Raw genomic sequence first — 14,094 nt, 5'->3', positions numbered from 1 at the left:
TACAGATTGGTACTAAAAATATCTAAATAGAATGTAGGAGAAATTTAGGTATGGAAGTCCCATAAGTCACAACCTTCACTGGATGGCTACATTCATTTAGTGCATCCATTTGGGATTACAGAGTTCCCTAGCTACCTTCACTTGGGTTCCTAAGCATGTTCAGAAACAATCCAGTTTGATCAACTAGATCAGTGGTGTCAAACTCATCAGGCCCTGCAGACCAGATGAGTGACCAAGGGCCAGATGAGCAGTGCAGGGATGGTCCTGTGGGCCATATCACACCCACAGACTCTCTTGCATGCCAGATCCAGCACCCACAGTGCTTGCTGTGGCCACTCTGGAACTGCATTGCATGAGATGCCTACTCTAGGGCCTGTGCTGCTCTCCTTGCCCACCCTGGACCATCTGGAGTGGGTACCTCATGTAACTCAGGTTCTGGACTGACTGTCGGAGGCACTGCAGGAGCTGAATCAGCATGGGGGGTTGGGTCCAAAATAGGCCTCACAAGGGGCCAGCACCAGGGGCCATATAATGTGGTTCTGCGGGTAGCATTTGGCCCGTGGGCTGTACTTTTGACACCTCTGAGATAGATGCTATATTGGGGATGCTTATGCTGATCTCACCAGCTTTTCTGCACTTTTCCAGTCAATAAAAAACCCTCATCACTGTGGAGAAAATTAAAATCAATTTCTCTCCTCCTGGGGAGAAAAAATCCCTTTGAATAGGAGCAGGGATGTCTTTGAGCAGGACCATTTGTGCCTGGCAGCCTCACATTGAATGTCCTGGTAGATCCAGGGTTGGTTGGACCCAAGGAACTCCTCCAGTAACTGAGCCTGACACATGGTCATGGGGGATGGGGAACATTTGGCTAACCCACAGGAAAGTCCTAAAGGAATCAGCCCCACCTGGAGAGAACAGAGTCCAGTGCAATCAGGCTGTTTAAGCAGTCAGAGGGACATGATCTGCTAGTTTGCTTGAAGCACATCTGATTCACACTGAAGATACTGAGTTCAGTTTAAAATGCAGGGATTATTGGAAGTGAGAGACATTGGTCACTGTAGCAGGAAGCTTGGTGCTGCTGCTACATTAAGAGAAGGGCAGGGGGCAGGAGAAGCAGGCTGCAGGTGCTCCAAAGAACAATTTAGAGAGTCACTTGACCAGGAGGGGCCGGGCTAGCAGGATATGATCCCAGGGCCTAAGCAGGTCAGGCAGTCTAGCTTGAGCGCCATGGAAAGAGGAGCTTTGGAGCAACAGGCCTGCAGCAAGGATTCTGATTAACACCTGAGTTGAGGTAAGAAAGTCTGGTGGTTTGTGTAAAAGACTAAGAGCAATTAAAGAGATCCCAGCTAGTTTATAGGTCTCACTGGCCTAGGAGCAGGGCCAGAGTTCACAAGGGGCTGATGGCCAGGAAGGGCCACAGCCAGAGAGTCTATGGGTCTCAACTGGCTAGGAGTGGGGCCAGGGTCTAAGGAGAAGGACCAATGATCAGGAGGGCCACAGACAAAAACTGAAGGGGCCATGGTGCCCATAGCCCAGAGAGGGGTTGCTGTAAGGATGAACAGAGCCAGGAGCCTGTAGAAGCAGTTATGATCTGATTGGTATATGTGACATCTGCAAGGCATAGGCATGGGTAATGGGGAGGACACAGGCCATGTAATTAGCCCTTAAGGTGGTCAGCATGGACATCTGTATTCATGGGTGTGAGACCAGGCTTGGGCAGCCCTGGGGCAGCTCCTGTTTTCTAAAAGATAAATACATCAAGGCATGGCAGATGAGTGGGAGGGGAGATTCACTAAAAGAGAATGAAGTTGACAATGGCTGAAGGGGCTCCAGAGGCATCATGGATACCCCTGGGGCAGGACCCTGTTACAGTCACCCAGAGTGTGAGTGTGGGTCCTGGAGACTGGGCCCAGGGTTATTCCTGTGTTTTATCCAATGATTGTCTAACAAAATACATAAACAGTTCTGAGACCAGGGAGTGAAACCTAGACGCTGCCTCCTAGGAAGAACCTTTCATCAGCGCTGGCTTAGTGTCACACTGTTTTACTTGGTCTCCTTCTGGTCTGAGGGCTTTTGTATTTTTAGCTTAACAGTGGGCCCAATTTCAGAGGGTGTGGTGCTACCATCTGAAGTACTTGTATGGGAGAGTTAAAGAAATGGGAGTTGTGGGTTTGAATCCCCTCAATATTAGAAGGACCTAGAACCTAAGTCTGACACTTCTTGGTGCAAGTGCTCTCATTTAGGTGCCTATACTCAGAAGATCTGTTGTAGATGCACTTAGGCACCTAAGCTAGGTTGTATCTTAAACTCTGGAGAGGGGTGGGAGCTCAGAAATAATCCTGTGCTTATCATTTCCTATCATCTTCTGCTTTGTTTTCTGAGTCAGCCTCTTCCCATTCTCTCTGTAGACAGCACAGACACCTAACCTTGAATTTCTCTTTGGAGGCAGTTTACTCCCTCCAGACCCCACTCTTGTACTTCAGTGGTAGACTTCATGTCTGCCACGTGGGTGACCTGGGTTTGATTCCTGGATGCACACATAACTACTGCCATTGAAGCACTGAACATCAGGACTCATTCTGGCCTTTGGATTCTATCTCAATGGTTAAAGAGGAGATGGAAGGTCTGGGCACCCTCCACCTCTCCATACTTCTGCCTAGGCATACATGTTGAAGGTCTGGATGACTTTTCATGCATACACCGTAATAGAGAAGGATTGACAGTTGCCTACTACTATTACTCTCCTTAGTGACTGTGTAAGGATCCTAGATATCTACCCCTGTCACATCTGGATTACTCTTCTAGCTGAGAGGCCTAAGTGTGAAGCACTGTAATGCTCCATACTTTAGGTGCCTACATAATCAAGCTGGATCTGGCCCTATGTAACTGACTATTCAGAAACATTGTAATCTTGCAGAAGTAGTAGGTAAGTAGATAAGTGGTTTCAAGTTGCAGCAAGGGAAGTTTAGGTTAGACATTAGGAAAACCTTTCTCAGTAGGAGAGTGATGAAGCACTGGAATAGGCTACTCAAAAAAATTATGGATTGTCTATCCTTGAAGGTTTTTAAGAAGACCAGGCTGGACAAAGCCTTGTCTGGGATGACACAATTTTGGATGGTCCTGCTTTAAACAGGAGGTTTTACTAGATGAGACCCCTTCCCCCTGAGACCCCTTCCAACCTGAATTTTCTATGATTCTATGAATTAGGGAGTGAAGACCATTCTCTCAGAGCCAACGTGGTATAAATGAGTATAAACTCTCCCCCCCTTTCTGTCCCCGCTGCAGCAGTTTTTTAGTTCCTCTTAACCTCTGGTTAAGCAGCTCAAAGGAAAAAGCAACAGGAGTGTCGGTGGAGATAGTGGTGTTTGCACACACACAATGCATTCGGGTAGCATGTTTTTGTTGGTAAATAATCTCATTTCTTTTGACTCTGTCTCCACAAAATCCCAGTGCAGGCAATTAGCTAGTGGTGCCTCTCCTTAGCAGGTGGGCTGAGAGTTACCGATACCTGTGAATGGTGACTTAACTACTATACACTCCAAACTAGTGTCTTCTTTTGATGCTGATGGGAGAGCTCAGTGGAGGCAATATGCTCAGAGATAAAGCTGTTTGTAAGTAACTCCTTTTTATTTATTCTTTTTTCCAGCTCTTCCCTCCACATTATGATGCCTTTCATGGCTCAGAGGCACAACTAAATTTACCACGAACTTTCAATATTTGTAAGTTTTTATTTGTATTTATTACTGTAGGAAGCTACTTTATTCATCTAAAACAATTTTGAACCAATTTCTTAGACCCTCATATCTATTGAGGTAACCTCCAAGTAGTACCCTTGTTGCTCTTTTAGAACCATAATGTTTGTTTCTCAATTATTTTGGTTCTTGCAAGAGGGGAGGGGAAGAAGTGGTCTAGACATAGCCACTGAGCTGATATCTTGTCCTACACTGCAACTTGTCTTCTTATCAGGAATTGCAGCAATTATTTTGGTTCTTATCTCACTATGCCTTAGAGGAAAAGTATATGGGCCCATAGTTTTTTTTTTGTTTACTTGTGCCCTAACCCTAACCCTTTCCTCCCCCCACAGTCATTTATGATAATAATGGGACAGAATACTCTCATAGAGGGTTTATGGACAGCAAGCTCATTTTCAAGCTTCTTTCTCAATACCATGTGACTGTCAATGGGGAAGAGACCCTGCCTGCGTTACACAGAAAGGAGTGATGGGTTCTTATGTTTTTTTCAGTAACTTAGTAATGGAGTTTTATACTAGTAATGGAGATAAGGTGAACTGTTACTTGTGTTGGAAAACAAACACAAGATTGGCAATTCAGTCTTAACTCTGGGACTATACTAAGATTTTGAGTATTTGGATGCTCACTTTTACCCTTGAATTTGGCACAACAGACATGTATGACTGCAAAATTCTATTTTTTAGCTTGGGGGGGGGGGTTGTTTGGGGGGTTTTTTGGTGCCCAAACTGAATAGGCCTGACTTTTCCAGAAGTGCAGTCAGCCCCTCAATCAGCTCTTTCAAACAGATTACCCCAAATCACTAGGTACTTTGAAAACTTAGGCCAAAATGCTGTAATCCAGGGACTGGCAACCTATGGCCTGTTTATCTGGCCCCACAGACATGGGGCCTTAGCAGCAGTCAGCAACAGGGGACTTTGGCAGCATTTGCTTTCTGGTGCCCTGGGGGGAGAAGTGGCAGGTGTGGACACTCTCCCTGTGCCGCTGGGGGAAAAGCGGCAGCAATGGCTAGGTCCTAGCACCTGCCTTCCAATCTGCCTTTCTGAATCTGACTAGAATTGGGTCACTCCAGCCTGCAGCCTGAAAAAGGTTTCTGAGCACTGCTGTAATCTTATAAGACAGGATAAAGGAAACAATTTGTATAGTACAGTATTAAAGAACTCTGCTATGGTGCATTTCCTGTGTGTATGACATGTGTGAAGTATTTCTGAATCCTGAACAAAGACAAAAGGGAAATACATTATTAATGTAACTGACTTTCTCCCCACCACTTATTTTTAGTATTAGCCATATATATATATATATATATATATATATATATAGGATGTCAAAATAAATAAATATTAGATGCTAAATACCAATTTAATAGAGGAATATGATTCTTGGTGAGAGGTAAACACTTTCTTATTGAATTTAAATCTCTATGCTTGCCCCAACATACTGCATATCTACAATAACAGAAGATAATTTACTCTTCATTTTAAACTCTTTAATTTTTTATTGATCATAGAGAGCAACATATATGTACACACTAGGGTGGGGGAGTGATTTCAAACATGTCTTTGTTACATTAATGGATCAAAGTAGTTGATTTATATAAATGTGTGCTATAAAATATGAAGTGAGGATCCCACATAAGAGAAGCTGTTGCTACACACCCAAAGTATTTTCCACTCTACTTGCTGGATCCTGGAGATTTCATTGTACTGGGGGGTGGGGAGGGGAAGAATAGTGATTTGTGTGATCTACAAAACATCTTTCCATAATGTTCGATCCCAAAATAGGTCACAAGTGTTAACTTGTTTGTGGGGTTCAAACATTTAGAGCAAATCTATTTGGACCCCACAAACTAGGAACTTGAGGCTTAGTCTTTCCCTCCAATGTATGTCATATATGAGGCCCAGATGCATAAAAAGCACTACCAGGAGAGGAGGTGGGAACTTCTTTAATCATTTTGTCCTAGTATGCTGAACTACTGGGTTGAAGTATTCCTGCAAAGTTATGAGCTTCATAGGCACACAGTACATTGAAATGGGGTGTGTCCATAGCTCACAGCACTGTGCCATATGTTGCCTTCACTTGAATATGTGAAAAAAGAAGAAAAACATTCAGATACCACAGTGATAGGTGCATTAAAAATGCCTAAGCAGATTAGGCAGATATAGGACAAAGCATACATTAAAGCAGCCTCAGGCCACTTTACAATATGTTAATGCAGTGACTGCACAGCACAGTGCCCATGAAAAATGAGATTAATGAGGTCAGACAGTGTATGTATCCCAAGAAAAAACACTGAGTTCTAATAGCCAATGCTCAATTTTGAAATGAAGGAATTTCTCTGAAGACCCCATGAGAGATGCCCACGTATATTAGTAGCCCAAGAGCCCAGTCCACTGGAATCGGTTGGAATAATAAGCTCTTCTACTGTATCCTGCAGGCAACAAATGAACAAGTTTCCATATGCTCTGTGACTTTGGAATACACTGCTTTCATAGTGAACTTCCGGTTTATATTGCTTCTTTGCTATGTTGTTGTTCAAGGCGATGTACAAAGCAGGAGCTCTTCCTAGTAAATCAGGTTATCAACCCCTCATTCTCTTGCATCTGCTCAGTATGTGTGCTGTGGGGTGTGATCTGTGCTAGTGGCTCTTAAACTTTTTGGATTAATAGACCTCTGCCAACTCTCACATTTTCTGTAAATTGCTAGGCACCACTTATCATCAAGCTCTTAATTAAAAAGTGTATGTGGGGTTGGGGGCGGGGGGGCGGGGCTGTGATACACAGACTACTTAACATGTCCTTTGGTTCATCAGTGGTCTGCCGACTACAGTCTGGGAATTATTGATCTATTCCATTGTTCACTGGAAATGCTTTGCTTTTAAATCATTTAATGTCAGTGCATGCTCTAATTCACCATTATTGTCTTTAAGTAGCACTCCTTTGAGTACATATTTGTGTGGAGACCCCATTGTTCATAGGATGGGCATTTACAGCCAAGTGATTATAACAGCCACATGTAAACGACATAATTGCTCACATTAGCAGGTAAAAATCTAACACCTTGCTTAATCCAGTTACCCAGAATACTACATTCTTTCCTAGAGCTGTTTTCCATTTTCATCCATGTTCCCCCTCTCGCTTTGCACCAGTTCACATGGCTTAAAGGAACACTGCACATTCCTTAAGTTTTCTTCTTTTTGAGTCTTGGATATACATAGGCAAGTGTGAGTGCATTTGCATATTTTCTGTTAGGCGTGTTTTTCCATGCATTTCTCTGTAGTCCTGCAGTTCTAAGAGACAGGACACATGCTTCAAAATTCCAGTTGGAACACACACATGTGTACACATGCATACATAGAATAAACAGACTATTTTAAAATTTTCTTGCATTTTCTAGGTCATTGAGTACAGTTGTCTGCAGTTGCATGCAGCCACTTGTTCAAAGTTGTCCATTAGAACATTGATTCCAGGCTCCTTTGTATGTTGTAGTCACAGAGTATCCAACTGTAACCAAACAAAAACCAAGGAACAGAACAGGAGAAAGAAGAAGACTAACAATGATTATGCTAATAAAATGTCTGGAATTTGTTAGGTAAAATATACTCAGATGATCCTAGGAAGGGGGCCATCTCTTATGCGATAGAGGAAAGGTGGTAGAGGGGAGGGGAAGCGGGGGAATCAAAAGTCCTTACCAACCTGCCATTTTTCCTGATCCCAAATGTAATGATCAATGTTAGGTGCAAGAACAAGATACCTCCCAGGCCTGGAGAAGTTTAGAACTCTTAAGAACACCAGTGCACCCACGCCAATCTCATACTTTTAGTTGTAGCCGATGAGTAACTAATGCTTCAGAAGAAGGTGAAGGAAAAAAACAACCCTCTTCCCCCCCAGCCAAACAGTGCATCCAAGGTAGGGGAAAAAATCTTCCTGGCCCAGGAGGCAATAGTCTGAAGCTCTGAAGCATGGTTATTAGTAAACATATGCGAGTAATTCATTTCTTAAATTATTTCTAAGTCAGTAAAGTGTTTTTTTCTGGGATCAAAATCTAGTCCTCATTCCTTCCCTTTGAGCCCTTCCATTATTTTAATTCTAGGTTCCTTGTTTTGAACTAGCAATTTTGACAGCCTTTAAGCTGGAGCAGAAAATAAGCTGACTCTTTGTATGACTTTTCACAAGTTTGTTGGAATGTGCCTGAAATACTTTTGTCTAATGCAGTCCAGAATCCAATCTAAATGAATCCATTATTTTAGGCTTTCTATGGCTACAGAAATAAGTTCCTGTGTGGTATGTATTTTCAGTGCATTGGATGTTTTGCAACTATCATGTACAAGAGGGTCTGGAATCAGTGTTCTAGTGGACAAGTTTGGACAAGTATTTTCAGTACAGGACAGGATACCACTACTGAGCATTACCTAGCAGATGAGTTTAAGAGAACGTGCCTCTTGGTGAAAGTTCAGCAGGAACTTCTTTGTGTGTCCCCATAGCCTCATTTCCTTCCTAAGCCTCACAAGAGGAGGCAACTGAGAAGTGAAATATGTTACCTAGATGTACTAAGATCACACAAAACCATTTTGAAAACGTAATGACCTACAGGATTCCTTCACTTTATGCTGTACATGCATTCCTGGAAAATGGCGCATAACTCAAATTCACGTAAGGGAGCCCACTTTACAGTGTAACAAATAGGGATATGTTCCAAGACCTCGGCTGTACTGACCCCCAGACCCATTTCTACCACCTTTACAAGACAATTTTGGTATTTACCAACAGTAGATAGTACAGACAAGCACAGGGCACTATCATAACGGAGACGGCAACTACAGAGACACGTGTCACAGACAACTAGTGAGGAGCACAGATCCACACAGGAGACTATATTTTGGTGCACGTCACTCCCACGATGCACTGCACAAAGCAACTGACTGTGGGCTTCCACCACACTGCTCATATGAGAGTAAATTTACCTTATATATAACTAATTTCTGATATAAAATGGGTCATTGCATAGGAGCAAATTTGCACATAAGAACCCACATAAAGCGAGGGAAACCTGTATTTGTGACTTAAGTCCCTGAATACAAAGGTTTATTTTAAAGCAGAGGCTGAGACAATGGGAAATGGAGTTCATTTTGTTGTCCTTTTCAGTAGACAAGCTATCCTGTCTGTTTTCATCCCATGAGAGAGCAACTATAGTACTTTAATTTGTATTTAGGCACTCTAATTGCTAATTGACACTATCACTAACAATGGTGGCTCTGACACCTGCTAGTTTCTGCCTTAAGGAAGGACCCTTAATTGAACAGAAGGGATGAGCACCACAAATAGCGTTTTTCCATACTAAAATGGTGCACAGTGGGCACGTCTATACTTGCGCATTTACTGAGCAGTAACTGAAATTACTATGCAATATGGGCACCACACCTGTACTGTGCAGTAAATATGGCAATTTATGCCAATTTGAGCATAAATTTGATACCTGCATTATGGAGGTATCAAATTTATGCATGATCAGTTACAGTGCAATAATGCAGGTGTAGATGCCTTACTGCCCAATAACACTGTGCGCATGGACTGACTTGGGACTAACTTTAGTCCCACGTCAATCCACACACAGCGTTAATATGCTTTAATGCCTTCATGTGTAGACACCAGCCTATTCCCGCTTACTGCGCAGTAACTTACTGCACAGCAAATTTAAGTTGGCATAAATGCAAGTGTAGACATGCCTACTGTGTGTAGGTAAGGGGTTTTCCCCCACCTTTTTGATTCCCATATACAGGCAACCCCTGCTTAACACTTTTACTTAGCACTATTTCACTATAATGCTCATTTTAAATTGATACCTGATTCCACTTAGCACTCAGCAAGTTCTGTTATAATGCTTGCAGTCACCATCTTGGGTCATTAAAAACACTTGCAGATGCCATCTTGGGTCATCAAAAACTTTCGGTTTCACTTGACACTCATTTTGCTTAATATCTGGTTTTTCAGGAACAAATTAAGAACGCTAAATGGGGGTTGCCTGTATAATATTGAAAGAACACAAGGCAATCCAGTTATCCTCCCAGATAGGACTAGAGTTACCATATCAGCAGGGCAGACTGTTACCTCAAGCAGCCAATAAGGAACATTATGATGTTTGGTGATCATGTACAGATTACGTATGAATTTCTGATGAAATGCAAAGAGAATCCAACTTGACTAGCAAGCAAAATCCTTAGCTCCAGCTTTCAATAGAACAACCAGCAGTGGTAATGAATAGTGTGTTTAGATATTTATGGCCTGTCTATTGTGAATATTTTAGAAGGGAGAATTTGGTAGTTGATGTATTTTCATGAGAAGAGGCAGCATTATGACAAAATAATATATTTCACAAATTGCTGTAGAGGTGATGAAATGAAGTGTTTATTTCTAAACAGTGGGCTTCTACTATAGCTTTACAGAAGGGCTTTAACAGATAAAAAATGAAAGGTTTAGAAGATAAACTCCCACCCAAACCATTAAAGTGGATAATATCATGCTTACATTTGTCTTCTTGGTATTAAAGAGAAAAATAAAATGTTTTGAAATTGAAGACTTGGGAAGCCAACCTGGAGAACAGAGGAACAGATTCACTATGGTTTACTATTCTATACAGTGATCCACTCTTTCATTTCAAAGCAAAGGTTTGGAAAGTGGGTCATGGAGTTCATCTCTTTGTTCAGTCAACAAGCAAGCCGTTTTGTCTCAGAACCAGAGCATGCAGCTACTTTATTCTATATTCTATATGCCATTGTAATCACTGATATTTCTAAGCTATCATATTCTAAAGGGCAAGGGAGATACAACTGCTTTAGTAGCCTGTATTCTCAATTATACCAGACCTTTTTTTGGCAAAGTTGACAGAGGCGGCGGACAAAAATTGCCTTAATTTACCTCTAATTCTGGGCTTGCTTGTGGCTGGATCTATGCTTGGAGTGATTTAGAACATCTTTGAAACAGCATGCTGACAATGTTCATGGTTGCAATGAGTAGAGTTATAAGCTATAAATAGATGTTGTCAAAAGAAGTGGATTAGCTGTGCTTGGATGTGTCTTGGCACAGCTGATCTGCTTCACTGGGTGAAAGAGACATCACCGTTGTCCCAAAGGGTTTGGTCCTTGCTGCTCCTGTGGGACAACATTTGGGGAAACCTCTGCAAATAGGGAAACCCAGGCAGGTGATTCCACGACTTCAGGGAGTTGATGCTGTATGTCTTGGGAATTCCCCTGCAGGGGACTTTCTGGGATGTGCAAGACTGGGTCTCTGAAGCTACAGGGGTGCCTGCATGGGGTGGCTGGAAAACACAGAGCAATTTTTATGGTGCACAAAGGTAATTATTGTTTCCAGCTATAGAGAACTATCCATGGCTTCACTTCCTCTCTACTTCTACAGAGTAAGCACTCCCTTTCTTCTTAGGAGAGGCAAGTATAGTAATTGTATCCCACACAAGACAAATGAAGCAAGCAGCGGCTCTTTGCAACTTCTCTTGTTCACCTACAGAACAGCAGCAGACAACATGGGTCTCCCAGGTTCAGAGGCAATAGGCCTAAGATCTATTTTTCATTGTGCCACTAACCTGTGGAATAACCCCAAATTAGAACAACAGATCCAGAAGTTCCTAGTAATTTGGACTTCAGTAGATATTGTGTTTATCTGAAAAGCAGGCTGAATGTGTCTTCAGTGGGATACCAAAAATATCTGGCCACTTAAACCCCCCCAAAACTAACTTTATTGGCCTTAGTTTTCTTATATGCCCACCAGGGATGATAATGGTTACCAAGCTGTATAAAGTGCTTTGAGATATATAGGTGAAATAGCTCTATTAGTCCTGTGTACTATTCATTTTCTATTTGAGTGTGTTGAAAACTTTTTGCAAAGTGCACCACTTTTTTTTTTCTGTAAAACACTTTTATCCATGTCCATTCAAAGTGCTTGCTAAATGCTTGTGCAATTTTAAATTGAAATAAAGCAGTTATTCCCCACCCCCATGACTTATGCTGTTTTTTTTTCTTCCAAATTGTTCACAAACAGGTTGTGAAATTCTGAAATGTTTTATTTGAAGGAATCTGCAAATTCCTTCACAATGTTTTTGTTTGTTTGCAAATTATCACCAATTTGTTAGGAAGAACAACAACATTCACTATATTCATTAGTAGTATGGGGTACGTGTAGATGAAACAGGGACCCTAAATTGAAGTGGTGGGTTTTAAAAAACACCGTTTCAATTTAGGGCTGATTAAACCCCCGTGTTGTGCACATACCCTGCTGACTTACCTGCATCTCTGGCGGGGATGGGAGGGCAAGCTGCTGCGGAGAGGGCTGGTGCTTCCCTCCGTGGCAGCAGCGGCCTCCCTCTGCCCTCCCGGCGAACCCTGGCTCGGGCAGTCCCAGGGGGCATTGCAGCTGTGGAGGGAAGCACTGGGCCCCTGCGTAGCTCAGGCAGCCTCCGGGGAGGGAGGGGAATCAGGTTTGCCACTTTTCTTGGGTGGAGCCTACTTTCCTGGGCTGCTGCCGGCTGCCTGCAAGGCTGCAGTAGTGGATTGGACCCAGGCTCTGTCCCAGGTAAGTAGGGATGTGGGGGTAAGAGGGCTGTGTGGGGTTGGAAAGACTGCTCTGGAGAGGTGGATCCCCTGCCCACCCCACTTAACGGTGCACAGCCACCCCTGCATCAGCAGCAGTGACTGTCAGAGTGCTTATGCCCATTTCTGGCAGAGATGTCTGGCTGCTGCACATGGTGCAGAGCATGGGCCCAGGCTGCTCATGTGCACCCTCAGGCAGGATTGTGCTTACTCTTGCTGTCACCTGGGCTCCCAGCACTGCATGCAAAGGTCTTGTGTCCTAGGGCCAGGCCAGGTTCTGCTTCATGCACCATGTGGGGGCATAGGCAGGAGACCCATCCCTCCCAAGCAGTCCCCCCACCCCTACACAAGCCCTGCCCACATCCCCCACACAAATCTCGCAGGACAGGGACCAGACAGGACAGGGACCTGCAGGCAGGAAGCACAGCTGCATGGGCAACTAACACACTGCAGCCCTGTCCCATGCCCACACTGGTGCTGAGACATGCAGCCCCAGGCTGGGGGGGTGCTCCTGGTCCCAGAAACCACTTGAGTGTGTGATGGTGTGGAGGCGGCAGCAAGGGTGTGTGTGTGAGAGAGAGATGTGGATTAGGGATGGGGGAAAACTCTGAGTAGGAGAGGCCACCAGAGGTGGGATTAGATACACCCTGTCCCCCTAGAGCAGGGTGTGCAGCGGGCGGCCAACCTGGGAAGGGAAGGGACTTGCCAAGCTTTGCCCCTGAGCCCCAGTTGAGGGCTTCCCAGGAACAGCATGGGGATTGCTGGGGCCTGGGCTTGGGCACTGGCGCAGGGAACAGAACAGCAAGGGTTGGCACTGCTCAGAGCTACAAAGTGGCAGGTGGTACAGCTGCAGCTGGACTCATGTCCTGGTGCTGGGACAGAGATGCTGCCAGGAGGGAGCTAGTGCAGGCAGGCAGGGGCTGTGGGTTGGGAGTGAGGGGCAAGGGCAAAGGCAGGGCACCAGCATATCAATGCTGTTCAGCACCCCAGATCCTCTGTCACAACTTGGGTGCCTCTGCTGTTGGCACCTCCAGCTGGGGGGTTCCAGAGGAGGGGCTTGATGAGCAGATCAGTGCCCTGGGTGAGTGTTGCAGGAGACCTGGAGGCAGAGACCAGCCTCCAGGCCTAGAGGATGTCCTGGTAGAACTCTGGCAGCCCTCGCAAGTCCTGCAGGGAGAAGCCCCTCAGGATGCAGAGCTTCCCCTCAGGCTGAGGAGCTGCCAGTCGTATCAGAGCCCGCCAGATCTGGCAGAGGAAGGCGCGGCCCAGGTGGCCCCATGCTGCATGGTTACTGACACTATATAGCAGTCGCTGCAGGGCTGAAGGTGGAATGACAGAACCTGGCTGTGGAGACAAACCAGGCCTTGGCTGCCCTCCTACAAGGGGAAGCTCAGGACCTCTGCAGAGACCCTCCACCAGGTTGCCCAAGTCCTGGATCACAAGGAGTACATCATCAGCATATGCTGACAGAACCAGCCACACCACTGGCTCCCAGAGCATCACCCCCGCCACCTGTCTCCACAGGAGAACAAGGAAGAGCTCCAGGGCCAAGGCGTACAGCTGGCCTGACAATGGGCAGCCTTGACGCACCCCTCTCCTGAATGGGATGGGTTTCATAAGAGTCCAGTTGAGCTTAACCAAACACTATGCAGAGGTGTACACCACCTGGAGAGCCTGCACGAAGCGGGGCCCAAAGCCAAAGGCCTGCAGTGCGCCTCTGAGGTACCCGTGCTCAACTCTGTCAGA

The sequence above is a fragment of the Alligator mississippiensis genome, chromosome 4 (assembly GCF_030867095.1).
Source record: "Alligator mississippiensis isolate rAllMis1 chromosome 4, rAllMis1, whole genome shotgun sequence".
Lineage (NCBI taxonomy): Eukaryota > Metazoa > Chordata > Crocodylia > Alligatoridae > Alligator > Alligator mississippiensis.
This window is presented reverse-complemented; position numbering follows the sequence as displayed.